Below are 16372 nucleotides of genomic sequence, written 5' to 3' on the forward strand. Positions count from 1 at the left end.
AACCGAGAGACATATCAATTAAAATAAACCTTTTGACAGAGAGAAACCCTGCTTCTAAATATTAAGTAAGTGTTGGACGTGTCCCTTTTTGCAGGGTCATTCCATAACTTTTTGCCTTCCTCGTGTATTTTTTCTCACCTTTTGTTGCTGGTTTTGTGACTCTGGGCACATTACCACTGCTGATCAGTGCTAAAGTGCATGTGTTCTCTCATGTAAACTAGGTAAGATTGGTCTACACCTGTTTGGTATATTTAATTTACCTGTAAGTCTCTTGCACAGTGTGATCCCATAAATCCAGGGCCTGTAAATTAAATGCTACTAGTTGACTTGCAGTGCTGCTTGCGCCACCCACCCAAGTAGCCCTTCAAACTTCTCTCAGGCCTCTGCTAATGCATGACCTGCGTGCGCCATTTACTACTGCAGTGCCGTGGCATGCAAAGTGGTTGTCATCTCTGAAACTCCCCTTTTATTACATATAAGTCACCCCTAAGGTAGGCCCTAGCTAGCCCTATGATCAGGGTGCTCTGTAGGTAAAAGGTTGGACATGTGCCATAACTGTGTGGCATGTCCTGGTAGTGACAAACAGCCTATTTGGTTTCTCACTGCTATGAGACTGCCCTCACATAGGTTTGCATTGGGGATTAGTCAGAGAGAAATCCCTGGGTAAAACACTGTCGTGGAGATGCGCTGTGTTTTCGAACCCTATCAGTCTAGGCATTCATACATTCTATCTCCTGTAGATACAGGCCAATCACTCCCAATATTCGTAAATAGTTAATTTCCACACTAAAATTGAACGTTCACAATCTTTTTAATAAAAATTATAGAGTATACATAAAATGAGTTAAAATTTCAAAGAATGTTCTTTGAACAAATACAATAGAAAAACAGAATTTCATGAAAATTAATAAGTGATTGTTGTAAGCAAATAGACAAATACTGTACCATTTATCAAACTTAATACATCAAAAACACAAACATATTAAAAAACTAATATACAAGACAAAAGTATAAAAAACAACCCCCTATACACTATGGCCTTCAAATTCCTTCGCCACACTAGTTGTTTAGATCCAATGGTCCTCTCCTTGTATATCAATGGTACAGTCAATAGTATCATACATGTATGAATATCTATCGCTCCCCAGACCCTACTTGGATTCTACATATGAACATAAATGCGTCGACGCGTTTCGGTGCTGTGGACACTTGATGTTGTAGCACCTTCTTCAAGACTGCCGTTTCTTTGGGGTCACCGGCTTCAAAGACTAATGCTTTACACCCTCTCCATTCTGTGTAGGTAGACGCACACCCGCTGGTGTATATTTGGTCTATCTCCTCAGTTAGATGTTTTTCTCTTGGGGTGGAGTTCTTCCTTTTTTTTTAACTCTACCGCTTGAGGTTATGAGGGCCTTTCCAATTCCCTGTGTGTGTATGGAGACGTTTCCGCTCTTCTTTCCAAATCTGTATGTAAATCTTAAAATTACGTAAAATTTCTTATAGACGGGCATATATCAGCATAATTCCGTGCCGTAAGTGAACTTGATATGTTCTCAATTCCTTTGAAACCGCGATTCTGCCTCGTCCTTGTTCCTTCATTCCCTGAAATGTGCTTTAATGGTTATTTCTGACATGAGAGGGGTAGCGTGAGCATGTTTGGTGTGTTTGGAATAGTAGTGATAAATCCTGTGTTGTATATTTGTACTTCCTTCAATATGGCTATTGGTGTCAGTAGTCCCTTATTTCTGTTTTTTACCTTCCCAACCTCCTATAGTATCTGAGAGTGTTCTATCTTGTATTTGAAGGTTCCAGCCTTGGCAGTTGATGGTCTGGTCAGCTGTGAGGTTTACTGTTCTGCTGTACTAGCTTAATAAATCTAACTTAATAACCTGAAGACTTGTCCTGCTGCCTATTTAATCTACTTACAGCATTTTGGCGACATTCTGCGCTGACCAGACCAGAGGAGCAGACCAGAGAAGAAGAGCTGAAGAACAGCGCAGCATGAGCAAGACCTCACAACCAAGAACCCACCTGAATGCGGCCAGAAACAAGAAGGTAATCAACTGTAATCTTCAAAACGCAAGCAAGAAGTAACCAGCCGCAAGAAAAAAATCTATATGATAATGTGTCACCCTTCTGCTGCAAGAAATAAGGAATAAGAGAGTAGGAACTTGCTATATTTCAGAAACTAGAAACTTGCTGCATGAAAGAAGTTTTCAACCGCAATTGGAAGTAGAAACCAATAGAATCACAAAGTTAAAAAAAGAAGAAATCAGCCGCAAGTTATTAAAGCAAAATATATATAAATATACTGACAGAAAAGATAAGGAATAGAAAAGAAAGCTGTATCCATAGTAACGCGGCAATCAAGTTAAAGAAAAAAGAAACCTGCCAAATAATGCCACGAAGAAGAGATGCAAGTCTCTAAGCAAGCCTCTGGCATGAACAAGAGAAACGCTAATAAATCATCTCAGCAAATTGAAGGTCATTGAAGAGACAAGAGCTTCACTGCACTTAGCCCAGTCACTATCATCCAGAAGTCCCGATTTCCTGTTTTTAATCGCCAATAAGAACAGACCAGGTGAGCGATCTTACTTTACATCAACTTCCAACTGCCTTGCCATTTGTATGCAGAAAGATCCTTCTGCTGAGAGGTCATCTGTGCTCTGATAAAGTCTGAGAATCTTCGTGGGTCCTAGTGGAGAGACTGTGTCTTCTGTGTTCTAGCGTCTGTACTTTGTCAATATTACCAGCTTCTAGTTGGAGCTGAGAGTAACGTAAAAGCTTACGACATGAGGGCAACGTGAAACGTCACGACGCAACGCCAGTCAGCAGGAACAACGCAACACTGCCGACTGCCCAACACGAACGCGTAGTCCATCCCGCATCACCTTGGTGCTACACATAGTGCTCTACATTATTATTTAAGACTGCAGTTGGTAGACACTTTGCCAGGCAATATCGAGGTAAGAGAAGCGCAAGCGTTAACTATGGGATACACTACCAGCCGTTTTTATGACAGTTTGGAATGCGTGTGTATTTTGGGACAGATGCAGTTTTAGAAATGGTGTTAATGAGAAACTGTCAATCCAGCAATGCTGGCGACTCTCTGAGATAAAGAGCCTCCCTGTACACTCATCCACTAACTTTGTAATCTATGACTTGTCCCTGAAGGTGAAAACGTGAGGCATACACGATTTCGTTTTCATGGTATGCACTCAATAAAATGATTTTATGAGGAAAGGATCACATTTAATCATCAGAGAAGCTGAGTGCTGCATTCTCACCTGCAACGTAGTTTGCAACTTGTCTCTAAACTGGCATGTATACCAACTCAAAGTAAGCGTGCCTTCTCTTTCGCCATACTGCTGCCTTATGCCCAAGAAGATGTGCATTTGTGAGTTAGTTCTGGCTTGACAGTGAAGGAGCAATAATTAAACCGAGTCTTCATACGTTTTTCGCATACCAATGTATTCAGCTACAGTGCCACCTATTGGATTTTTGTAATTACAACAGAGACTGTGATTCCATAATTTAAGTGTTGTATTTAAGTGTTTATTCTGATTAGGGAAGTCGCATCAGTGTTATTCACAAGTTTCGCACACTGCGAGGGAAAGACTGAGAGCCACGTACATAGGTTATGTAAACACAGTGTCATTTTTACGGAATCACCACCTACTGTGCAAAAGGCATGTCAAAAGGCAATCCAAAGTGGTTATGAAAGACTTGCTGTCAACAGTGAAGCAGCAGCAGTGCAGTGTTGTGGAGCCAGTGCAACTCAGTACCACAACAGAGTCCTAAGACCTAGATGGAAAGTCCTGTGGTCTAAGGGGACAAAGGGCCCATATTGGTCAGTGGGTAAAGGTCGCGGTGGGCAAAAGTGCCAGAACCACGATGGAGAGCTGGAACAGAAAGTCCATAAAGGAGACAAAGGTCCCAGAGGAAAAAAGGAGCCCACAAAGGAGATAGGTCCCTGAAGAAGAAAGTGAACAAAGGTTCCAACCTGTCCAGAAGGAGACAACGGATGTCCCAGAATCAGTACGGGTAGTGGACAAAGGGAGTCACAGAACCAGAAGAACAAGGAACCGGGAGAGGACAATGGAAGTCCCAGGACCGGCAGAACTAGAAGGGGACAACGGATGTCCCAGAATCAGCAACGGGAGTGGACAAGGTGTGTCCCAGGACCGGGAGAGTTCACGACCAAGATTCGTGACGGACAAGAGCTCCAGAACAAGGAAACAAAGTTGCGACAACGTGGTTTTGAACCGGGATCAATGTTCCGCGATTTGAACCGGGCTTTATAGCCCACAGTACTGAGACCGTTTGTCCACAAAAGAAATAACATTTAAAGGTAACTCAGAGGCCTGAATCACAACTAGAGACCCACAACCAGAGAAAAAGAACCAGAACCGAGTCACCTGGTTCAGAATTTCATCTTGGACTGTAAGAGAAATGGCTTCAAACTTTTTCTACGGGAACATCCTTCCAGAACTTTTTGAGCTTTGGAGGCACTTGTTGAACTGTTCTATCTTCAACAATGAGCGGGAAGCCGCGAGGGACAAACACTGATCGGAGAAAGTAAACTATATATTTCCGTTTTTGCTGGCCACAATGACAGATTGTAGAGAGTAGACTGGGTCTGCATGTTTTGTCAATCGAAGGGGAGAAGGTGGTCATCATGATCTTCATCATCATTCTCATCGTGATCCTGTTCCTCTGCCTTCGTGATCTGGAAGTCCATGAGGTCGCTGACCTCCTACGTGTTATATGTTTTCTTCTTCGTGTTTTTCCATACCTTAACACTTACTATGTGTTTGAGTCTTCCATTTTTGTTTTATCTGTAAAGGGAGAAGATATGTTGTATATTTGTACTTCCTTCAATATGGCTACTTGGTGTCAGTAGTCCTTTATTTGTGTTTCTACCTTCCCAACCTCCCATAGTACCTGAGAGTGTTCTATCTTGTATGTGAAGGTTCCAGCCTTGGCAGTTGATGGTCTGGTCAGCTGTGAGGTTTACTGCTCTGCTGTACTAACTTAATAAATCTAACTTAATAACCTCAAGGCATGTCCTGCTGCCTACTTAATTTACTTACAACATCCTGCTTATTGGTGAAGCAGATTTGTCATTATTATTTGAGAAATGCTACTTGGGCATTTCTGTGTGATTATGTGTCTTTGTGCACTGCATAGATGTGCATTCACCGTCTGGTTTTGACTGACAGGAGAGAGGGGATGTGCATTCACTTTAGACAGTCAAAGGGGGGGGGGGGTAGAGGCATGTCCTGCCTTTCCTGGGTGACTCAGCCCTAGACTGAATAGATCATGGCTGAATTTAGAGTTGTGGGAGGAGTTTCCCTTGCACCTGAATAGACCTGTTCTGCATTTGGGGTGGTGGGAGGATTGTTCCTGCACCTGAATAGGGCTGTGCCTGCCTTCTACAATGCTGTCTCTGCCCCCGCTACTGTGCCTAGGGCCAGGGCTTGGAATTTAAATGGCGGTGTTGTGCACTTCTATACCATGTTTAAAATGCCACCCTGTCAGTGCTCTTCCTAATATCAGCTCCTTAATAGCAAAGGTATGAAAGTTAACCAAGATTTTCCTGGGAGCTTTCCTGTCAGGATGCTGCCTGAAGTGATCTCTATCCGCCCTCTGAATTTCCTTTTCGAGATCTATATCCAAACAGACGGGGGTGTTGGAAAAGGAGGTGGCCACACTCTCAGAAATAACACAAATACATACTACAGACATAGCAGCTCTCAAAGCCCAGAACAGAACGCTTCAGATGGATATCGAAAGATTGGAGATCCAGTCCAGAAGAAATAACTTAAAATTTCTGAAGATCCCAGAGGGCGCTGAGAAGGGGGATATCAAATCACTTGTATGTAAACTTCTTAGAGAAGGAGTATTAAAGGACAGACTGGATAGAGATCTCGAAAAAGAATTGTATCCTGCTTTTTTTTTTTTTTAAGATGCTTTCTCTTGCACTTCGTAAATTGAGAGGTGGGGGAGTCAGGGGCGTTTGGTGGTGGCATTTTCAGCAGTATGTGGCGACTTGAGAGCTGTATTAGATTGCCTGCTTACATATGTGTTTAGCTGGGGTTTCAGCGCATAATCGTTATCTGATGTTTCAAAATGTGGGGGGATTGGGTGGACTCTCACTGTAAGTTCCACTGCATTATTCAAGGCTGGCATTGGTTGAAGTGGCATCGTAGTTGCCTGCATTTGTGTTGGTGCAACTGGGTGTGGGTTGTGTGTAAGTGACACAGCCAGTTGGGAACCACTATACTATTGAAAATGGTATTAAAAACACCAACAGTATTGAAAACAATATTTCTTATGCTCAGAAATTATATTTTTGTCAATAACATTTGTGCATCATGATGTTTATGTGTCACAATATTTAATTTCTGATATTTCTGTCTCATGATATTTTTAACTCAATATTTTGTACAAACACCGATTACTAGTCCACACCACCTCCGCTAAGTAGGCCTTAGACTGCTCTGTTTCGCTACCCTGAGAGCGTCAAGTGCTACAATGGGGTGCTTGGATCCCAGTGATGAAGTAATATTGCACCTATTAATTGTGCAGGCTGTAAATAGCCGGGTTTCCTTACAGTAACACACTGTTGTGATGTTACCTTTGTGCTTCTCTCAGTCTCATATTTATGGCCTGAGTCACTAATGTAAAATTACACTTCTGTGTAGGTTTACTCTTTTTCACAAACTTTGATATAATACTAACTTTTTGACTGCTGAAATCCCGCAGTCGGGGCAGAGAACTCCACCCATAAAAGGATAGGCCTCTCTTATTAAATCAGAGCCTGTGAATAAAGAGTAAATTAACACAAAAGTGTAAGGTCACCTTTGTGAATCAGGCCCAGAAATATGAGACTCTGAATCCTGCCACTATGTTTAGTTCTGGGAGGTGTTTACTGTCAATATTTCAACTTCTTGTTATGTATTTTATTTGGCTTTCTCACACTTCTCCATCCTTACTTTCTTCCAAATTACTTGCTCTCATAGTTCTCTGCTGTTTCTCTTTTCTTATATTCTCTATCTTTGCTCAATTCCATAACTTTTGACCTCACCAGCCCCTTTTCTCTACAATCACTTTCCCAAAACTCATCTCTGTCTCATCTTGTTTCTTTCTTTCAATGCATTCTCCCTAGCTACCTCTCTCAACCAATACCTCGTTGCTCATTGGACAGAAAAGGTTTTTTTGTCAGCCAGAACACAGCTAATTTGGAATATAAGGAAGTCGCAAGTGCGATATTAGTCACACCGAAATATTATGTTGTATAACTTTTATAGCACATGAATACCCGTGGGTGTCTTGGAGCTAAGTTGGGTATTGTCGCGTAGCAGGAACAGGAAAAGGCTAGGCATTAAAAAGCCAAGTTTTAAAAAGTTTCCTAAAACTCAATAAAGTGGGAGCTGCTTTCATATTTACCCCTCATTTGAGGCACTTAAATCTGGGGCGAGGGATTATCAACATATTTTTTGATCGTGGGTCTCGATTGGGTATGTACCAGGAGAAGGAATGTTTAAGGTAGGTGGGACCTGAGTCATGTAAGTTAACAGGATGTAATTTGGGAAGATCAAGAATAAGTCTTGCTGCTGCATTTTGAAAGCTCTGTAATTCCCTTACGTACTCTTTTTGGAGCTTAACATACAGTCCCTCAAAGTTACAGTTATAGAGTTATATTCATCACAAGATCTATGTGAGCCAAATATTCTCTAAAAGTGAGTGCCGATTTTTAGAATGACTGCACAGGGTTAGCTTGGTCCATTTTATCTTGCAACACAGAATTTAAAATGGGTCCATGGTGGATGCGCACTGGGCATGCTGTTGGCACTCCAGTGGTGACTGTCTGCACCGTCAGTATCCCAGAAGCGGCCAGCACCAGCCACTATGCTCCTCTTTTGCAAAATTCCACAGTAAGCTTAAAATTCTTCCAGAGGAGCTTCTTGCCCGTAAAAAAACTACTCTTTATTCTTGCATACTCCCCCAGGGGCAAATACTCCTCTGGGAGTCTATTGTATCCCTCGCTGGTATTATAAATGTCAACATCTTTACCAATCATATTAAACCCCCCTTCAAAGGCCTTTTTGGGAATATACAGTTTCTACCAAAGCATGCAGTCTGCCTTCATGACCTGGATGTCAGCCCCCTCTAAACATCTCTTGGAAACCACTAATCCAGCAGGGTACAAGATTCAGAATCGTGACCATACCTCTGGCAGAGGTGGAGGTGTAGCACAACATTTTTGGTAGATGACCTAGTTGAGGCGAAAGCCAACTCCTAATGCCCAACAGTTCCTCGGGCCCTATTGACTTTTCGTCCCCCTGACCCAGCTAGGATTTTTTATATCTCTCTCAATGAAGCAGCACTGCATGTCTTAGTACTCTTTTCTCTTTGTATTATTCTCAGAGAATTTTAATATACATTGGGATTCCCCCTCTGATAGGGGCACTCTGAGCCTCATTGATATCATGGGCCCTCTTGGTTTCTTTCAATCAGCTACCTACCCCATGCATACATAGGGGTGCACTACTGGCCTGATTCTTTCCAATAACATTCTAAGCTTGTCCAACCCCATCCCTCTCCCATGGACTGATTATTATCTAATCCATTTTGGTTGGGATGTAATTTCACATGGAAGTCAGAAAACATCTGGTCTCATTAACAAACCTGGGGGCATATTAGCAAGGGTGATATTGCCTCTTTAGCAGGACTTTTTCCCGCGAAAGCGACAATATTTTTATCGCCCTATTAGCAAGCTGTTGCTAACAGAAGTTAGCGACAGCTTGTAGATGATAGCTGCAGGTTTGGGGCCCGCTTTGCATGTCAGCAATATTTATCACTAATGACATGCAAAGTGGGCGTACCCAACCTGTTAGCGACTGAAAGCAGTCGCTAACACAGCTATCGCCTAGTAGCACGGCAGGCGAATCAATAAAAAAACTCGCCAAACCCTAACGCCTGCTCAGACCATTTCTTAACCTATATATCCAATGGGAGGTGGATATTCAGGTTAAGTCCCCATTGGAGATGATGCCTGAATATCTCTGGATTTCCAGCGATATTCACGCATTGAGCCGCTATCGCCAGATATTTTATCGCTTTGGAGATAAATGTTAATAGCACGTTATCTCTGCGATAATAACCGGCGATAAAAAAAAATGTGCTAAGCACATTTAGCGATAATTATCGCTATTTGTTACTAATATGCCCCCTAGTCCCTTCTCCAGGATTTATCAGGATAGTCTGTTAACTTTGGAAGACAAAGCACCTAACTTGTTCAGCCCACTTGATTCAAACATTCAGGTCTTTGACAACTGGAATCATTCATCAGTGGAACAGCTAGATCCCCTCCCTAGACACACATCAGGCAAGGCAAACTCTTCCTGCCCTTGGTTTCATGAACCCCTCAGACAGGAAAAAAAAATCTGCTGAAGGCAGAAAGAACCTGGCACCGGCGCTTTAGGTTGGAAGACAAAATTGAATACAAGTTAGCACTCAAAATCTACAATACCTTAATCTTGACAAAAATCTGTATTCGGTTTATAAAACGATAAAAAATACAGATCAGTAACATGTCAAATATCAAATATCCATAGTTACATCAATCAGAACATTTTTCATTAAATTTGATACCATTAACTCAATAAAACTGTTAACATACAATAAAAACATTCAATTTTCAATATATACAATTTAAAGAGGGTAATATAAATTCCAAGGGAGGAATAGAGTACATTGGATGATGTACATTCCTACATGGGCTCGAGTACATAATGCAGTGCAAATTCTAAAGTGCAACATGCGTAAAATTCCTGAGCAATCAATCAATCAAGGCATTTATATAGCGCGCTACTCACCCGGAGGGTCTCAAGACGCTTGGGGGAGGTGGGGGGGTCTGTTACTGCTCGAACAGCCAGGTCTTGAGTTGCTTCCTGAAGGAGAGGTGATCTTGGGTCAGGCGTAGGTGGATGGGGAGGGAGTTCCACGTCTTGGTTGCCAGGTAGGAAAAGGATCTTCCTCCCATGGTGGTTCTTCGGATGCGTGGAACGGCGGCAAGGGCGTGGCTGGTTGATCGTAGCTGGCGGGTGGGGGTGTAGAAGGTCAGGCGGTTGTTGAGGTACCTGGGGCCCAGGTCGTGGAGGGCCATGTATGCGTGGATGAGGAGTCGGAATGTGATTCTCTTGTTGACGGGGAGCCAGTGCAGGTCTCTCAGATGTCTGGAGATGTGGCCGTGTCGGGGGATGTCCAGGATGAGACGTGCGGAGACGTTCTGTATGCGTTGGAGTCTTTTCTGTAGTTTGGCTGTGGTTCCGGTGTAGAGGGTGTTTCCATAGTCCAGTTGGCTGGTGACTAGTGCCTGGGTCACCGTCTTCCTGGTTTTGGTGGGGTTCCATCGGAAGATCTTTCGGAGCATGCGTAGGATGTTGAAACATGAAGAGGAGACGGCGTTGAGTTGTCTGGTCATCGAGAGGGAGGAGTCCAGGAGGAAACCCAGGTTGCGTGAGTGGTCCGTTGGTTTGGGTGCGCTACCTAGGGCGGGGGGCCACCAGGAGTCGTCCCAGGCAGAGGGTGATGATCCGAGGATGAGGACTTCCGTCTTGTCCGAGTTCAGCGGTTCAAACAAGCTCTATTTCCGAAGAAATGGTGAATAACTGCTCCTAAAGTTCATGTAATGATTAAAAAGGCCTCAAAACTAAATACTTTGTTACATTTAAAAACCATTTTTTGTTCTTACAAAGTTCACAGCAAACAAAAATCTACTAACACTAAACACAATTTTCTGAGCAGTGTCAGTTTTTAAGATTATTAACGCATCAATGTATGATCTGATTTCCAAGTCCTGGCATATGGGCTTAATCCATTTACTCCTCGGTTTATCGTACGCTGGACAAAAGAACAATATATGAAGGTCGTTCCCTGGTGTATTGTGTTGGCATAGACAGAAGTAATCATCATTGAGCTGCCCTTTGTCAAGGCCCCATTTCACTGTATTGGTAGACACTTGCAAAACACCATAGCGGAATTTCATGTATAAGGATTTCGCAAGTTGAGGATGGATTTCGTCCAAATATATCTCAAACAGTGGAAGGGGCTTTACCAAAAGAAATTGCTGTGTCAACCTACCAGTTGCCAAGCTATGGGAGCTAGTATTTCGAATGCAAGCCCACAATGAAACTTTTAATATTTCTTCGAATAGGGTGTCAATAGGGCTGGTGCTTCCCAAAAGTGATTAAACACTAATTTACAGAACCATTTACAGAACCTGTGGGCATATTACCAACGATTAGCGATATTAATTGCTAACTAGGCTTACCAACAAATGTTTTATCGCTAAGCATCGCCGGTAATTATTGCTGAGATAACGTGCTATTAGCAACGTTTATCTCCAAAGTGATACATTTTCCGGCGATAGTGTGAATATCACTGAGAATACAGCGATATTCACGCATTAGTGACAAAATGTTCTTAGCCATGTTATCCACCTCCCATTGGATAACATGGCTAAGAACTGGTCTGAGCAGGCGTTTTTGGAGATATTCGCGCTTAGCGCGATGATTTCCAACGCTACGCCTGCCTTGTTAATAGGCAATAGCGACGTTATCGACTGCTTTCAGTCGCTAACCGGTTGGGTACGCCCACTTTGCATGTCATTAGCGATAAACATCGCTGCCATGCAAAGCGGGCCCCAAACCGCTCGCTATCGCCTAAGAGCTGTCGCTAACATCAGTTAGCGACAGCTTGCTAATAGGGCGATAGAATTATCGCCGCTTGGCGGCCGAAAATGGCCCCCTTGGTAATATGCCCCCATGTTCGAACATGATTTACCCATTGAAAGCTGGTGGATTGGTCAAAACTTAGAATCTCCTCTAGGCTTTCTTTATATTTCGAGAGCTCTGGAGTGCTCCATAACTACACCCAGATTAGCAACGGTCTTAGGATGTCAATAAGCTTTAAGTTTAAATCAATGATAATTGGAATTATAGGTGTTCTTACAGGAAGGTGTAGTGGCATCCTAATAAACTTATTTTCATCCCCTGCAAACCTGTTCCTGGAAGTGACCCCCCAGAGCTCTGCACCATACAGAGCGGCCGCTTGTGCCCTATATTGTATACTTTGAGTGCAGGAGGTACTGCCTTACTAATGCTATTCTGGTGTTTTTTTTAATATGGGTGCAGAATTTTGAATTAGAGTAGACCTACATTTTTGTAAATGCAGGAACCAAGTCAATTTCATATCTATTGTGATCCCCCAGGAAATTACAATTTAGAACATATTCTAATCTCTGATCTAAAATAGTGATATTTTTCTTAAATGATTTGTGAAGTTTGACTGCCATGTATTTATTTTTGTTTAGAGTTAATTTCCTAGCCCTTTGTGGCACAAAAACTGCTAAATGAATCTAATAAATTTTGGAAGCCCTTTGGTGTTTGTGATAATAAAATGGTTTAATCTGCGAATAAAAGGGCTGGTATTGGCACCCCACCTTCCTTCGGAGAGTCATGCCTACATTCCAAAAAATAGTGGGTGCCAGTACACAGCCCTTTCCTACACCCAGCCTTATGGGGATTGCGGTAGTAAGTTCTCTCCTTGGTCCCCATCTAACCCTTGCATGATTGTCTTCATGTAATCTTATTAATTGCACGAGTAGTTCGTCGGGGACCCCTTGCTTTTTTAAAGTGCTCCATTGCGGGTCTCTAGGGATAAGGTCGAAGGGATATGTGGAAGGCGGCCTTCAAATAAAAAAAAGCTATATACAAGTGGCCTTTGTTTAAAATAGTGTATTTCCAACCAATGCAGAGAAGTCTAAAAACCTGATCAATTGTGCTCGTTTTAGATCTAAACCCAGCCTGGTATGGCTTTCCTAAAATTTACCTAGCAAAAATTTTTTGTAAGGTGTCGATGAGACTTATGGGGCGATAATTTGCCGGGTCTAAACAATCCCCCTTTTTAAAGTGGGAATAATTGCAGCGCCTTTCCACGGCTCTGGTAATGGGGCAACAGTCACCACAGCATTACAAAGGAGGTTAATATATGGCCCCCAAACAGTGTTTTCATGTTTCAGCAGATATTGGTATTTTGTTGTTCCCAGAGCCTTCCCAGGTTTGACCCCATTTATAGCTACCGTTGTCTCCTCAAGACTAAAATATCGGATAAGACTTTGACCTGGATTGGGAAAGACAGTTATGATTGGTGTGATTTCTTGTTGACTATTTGATGGGTCAGTGATAACCTCTGCATAGAATTTTGTGAAGTGGTTTATCCAAGTATCTGGATCGAAATAAAGGTCCAGGTTTCTTCTCCCCATTTTGATACCCTTGGCTACTAGTCTCCAAAAACCCACGTGGTCCTTAATTCTAGCTGCCAAAATCAATTCAGACCAGATGTTATCATCCCATTCCCTCTTTGTTTGGATGAGTAATCTTTTATAATTTCGCCTTTTAGCTCTTAGTGCCTCTATATTATTGGATTTTGCGGTCTGTGCTAGTCCCCTCTTTACTCTACGACACTCGCTGTTATACCACTGGTTGGTTGAAGTTGTGGTCTCAGTATTCCCTGCCTCATTTGCTCTAGGGGCTTTAGTCATTATCAATTTTAGTTTATCTGAGACAATTTGCTGAATGTACGTTACAGGGATCTCAAGTGGCCAGATCAACATAGAGATGCTTAACTTTAGAGAAGGTGTTATAAATTGAATTAAATTAACGGAAGCACGGAACAGCCACAGGAGCGCCCTAAAGGAACACCACCAGTGCATAAGAGACACAAAACGGACCTTCATAAGAGACAAAGTCCAGACCAACGCGACCAATGCCAAGGAACTGTTCAACATCATACAGCAGTTCGCCAAACCCCCCCAGTGAGACAATAGACATCACACCTTCCCAGGAACTCTGCGACATACTCAGCTCCCACTTCCATCTTAAGATAAAGGCCCTCTATGACAACTTCAGCGAACAGTCACCAGACGCCAGACACCACCCCCCTTGACACCGCCGCCAACAAGCCTATAATCATGACATGTAATCAGGCCACCGTCGAACTCACCACCTCTACGATGATGAAAACCTACTCAGGAACCCCAACGGACCCCTGTCCACCGCACATATTCCACAGGGCTGCCATCGCACCCAAACTAGGACGGACCCTTAACGCCTCCTTTAGATCTGGCGTCTTGCCAGACTACTGGAAGCAGGCGGAGGAAAGACCCCTCCTCAAGAAACCTACGGCCGACCCTATGGACCTAAAAAACGACTGGCCCATCTCTCTCCTCCCCTTCATAGCCAAAGTTACTGAGAGACTCGTAAACACCCAACTGACCACCTTCATCGAAGAGTAAACACCCAACTGACCACCTTCATTGAAGAGAATTCCATCCTGGGCACCTCCCAGTCTGTATTCCGCAGCAACCACAGCACGAGACCTCTCTTCTCGCAGCCACTGACGACATCCGCATGCTACTCGACCAGGGACACACCGTGGCCCTCATCCTACTAGATCTATCTGCAGCTTTCCAACACCATTTCACATCGCACGCTCACAGCCAGACTTCATGACGCAGGAATTCAAAGAACCGCCCTCAACTGGATCCAATCCTTCTTCTGTGGTCAAACCCAGAGGATCAAACTCCTTCATTTCTTCTCCAAACCCAACATCATCAACTGCAGTGTGCCCCGAGGTTCATCGCTCAGCCCCATGTTCTTCAAAATCTACATAGCCCCCCTCGCCGCCATAGTCATACAGAATGGGCTCAGCATAGTATCCTTCTCCCACAACACCCGGCTCATCCTCTCACTCACGAACAATCCCGAAGATACCAGACTCTGCTTCCATGAAGGAATGAAGAACGTTGCAGCATGGATGAAAGACAGCTGTCTGAAGCTCAACAAAGAGAAGACCGAGGTCCTCATCCTCAGACCCTGCAACTCCGCCAGGCACAACACCTGGTGGCACTCCTCCCTCGGGAACCCACCCATCCCGACAGACCATGCTCGAAACCTCGGCCTCATCCTCGACTCCTCCCTCTCCATGAACCGCCAGATCAATACCGCTTCAACTGCCTGCGCATCTGCCGCAAAACCTTCAAATGGACCCCCCGACAGCAGAAGGCCTGTTACCCACATGCTCATAACCAGCAGACTGGACTATGGCAACACCCTTTACACTGGAATCAACAGAACTCTTCTACACAAGCTGCAAACTATCCAAAACGCCACAGCGAGATTCTGGCTCCCCGTCGAGAAGAGGCTCACCGTCAACCTCCTCACCCATTCCTACAAATCCCTCAACAACATCAGACCTAAATACCTCAATGAGAGAGTTGCTTTCCATGTACCCAAGAGCAACCTCCGCTCTACCAACCTTGCCCTAGCAGAAGTCCCCCGCATCCGCAGAAATAGAGCAGGTGGGACAGCTTTCTCCTACATCGCAGCCAAGACCTGGAACAAGCTCCCTGTGAACATAAGATGCACACGTTCAGAAAGGACATCAAGACCTTGCTCTTCAACTGATCCAGAGCTGCTCCCCCCCAGTTCCTTGAGACCCTCACGTGTGAGCAGCTCGCTCTACAAACCCCCTGACTGATTGATTGATTGAATGTCATAGCCTCCAGTTTGCCCACTATTGATGGCCATTTCAGGGATCTAGGATTATTGCTAACTATTGGTTGTGTTGGGGTTGGCACATTATCTTTGGTTCTATTATTATTAAATTCAAAATGAGTGCCTATTACAGTTAGGGACAATGGAAGGTGATCACTATCAACTCTGATTTCAATTTCTAAATCACAGATATTTGGCCAGCTGTTAGTGGATACTAGTACATAATCGATGTTACTCTTGATGGACCCCCTTTTAAAAGTTGGGGCACTCAGTCCATTGGATGGCAGCCTGCCATTACATGGCCTTCGTCCCTGCCCAGCTATTAATCTAGTGAAATGAGATACTGCAACTGTGCAGGTGACAGGAGGACCGGCCTCCAGAGAAGGAATGTTATTTGCCATGTCCAAATCTGCAAAAATGCTATCCAGTTCCAGTTCTGGTTCAATTTTACGGTTGAAGTCTCCACCTACAATTACCATTGCCTTTGGATTCATTGTACTTAGAAACTCTTCAATCTGTTCAATCACTAGCAATTCTTTGCTGGTGGGACCTGGTCCGTTATAGGTGTTGAATATATATATTTCCTTCCTATCATAGGTTAATACCTTCATCCCAGGATAAAGATGGGATATCCAGCCTTGACGTTTTTGCATTTAAGGAATTTTTTATCCATGTTACTAATCCACCTGATGGTCTGCCTCCAAGTGAATGCTTGATTCCGGTCTGGGAAAGATATGGCTGTTGTA

The 16372-nt window shown here is 43.6% G+C and overlaps 1 long non-coding RNA gene across 1 annotated transcript in view; it reads left to right on the plus strand.

The window, feature by feature from the left end:
- Positions 1-2841: 2841 nt before the first annotated feature.
- Positions 2842-16372, plus strand: part of LOC144821742 (uncharacterized) — a 194069-nt gene continuing 180538 nt past the window's right edge. Inside the window, exon 1 of the long non-coding RNA XR_013608416.1 lies at positions 2842-2966. This is a non-coding gene — a long non-coding RNA (uncharacterized LOC144821742). The remainder of the gene's footprint in view (positions 2967-16372) is intronic.

Source organism: Lissotriton helveticus, chromosome 2_2 (genome assembly GCF_964261635.1).
Source record: "Lissotriton helveticus chromosome 2_2, aLisHel1.1, whole genome shotgun sequence".
Taxonomy (NCBI): domain Eukaryota; kingdom Metazoa; phylum Chordata; class Amphibia; order Caudata; family Salamandridae; genus Lissotriton; species Lissotriton helveticus.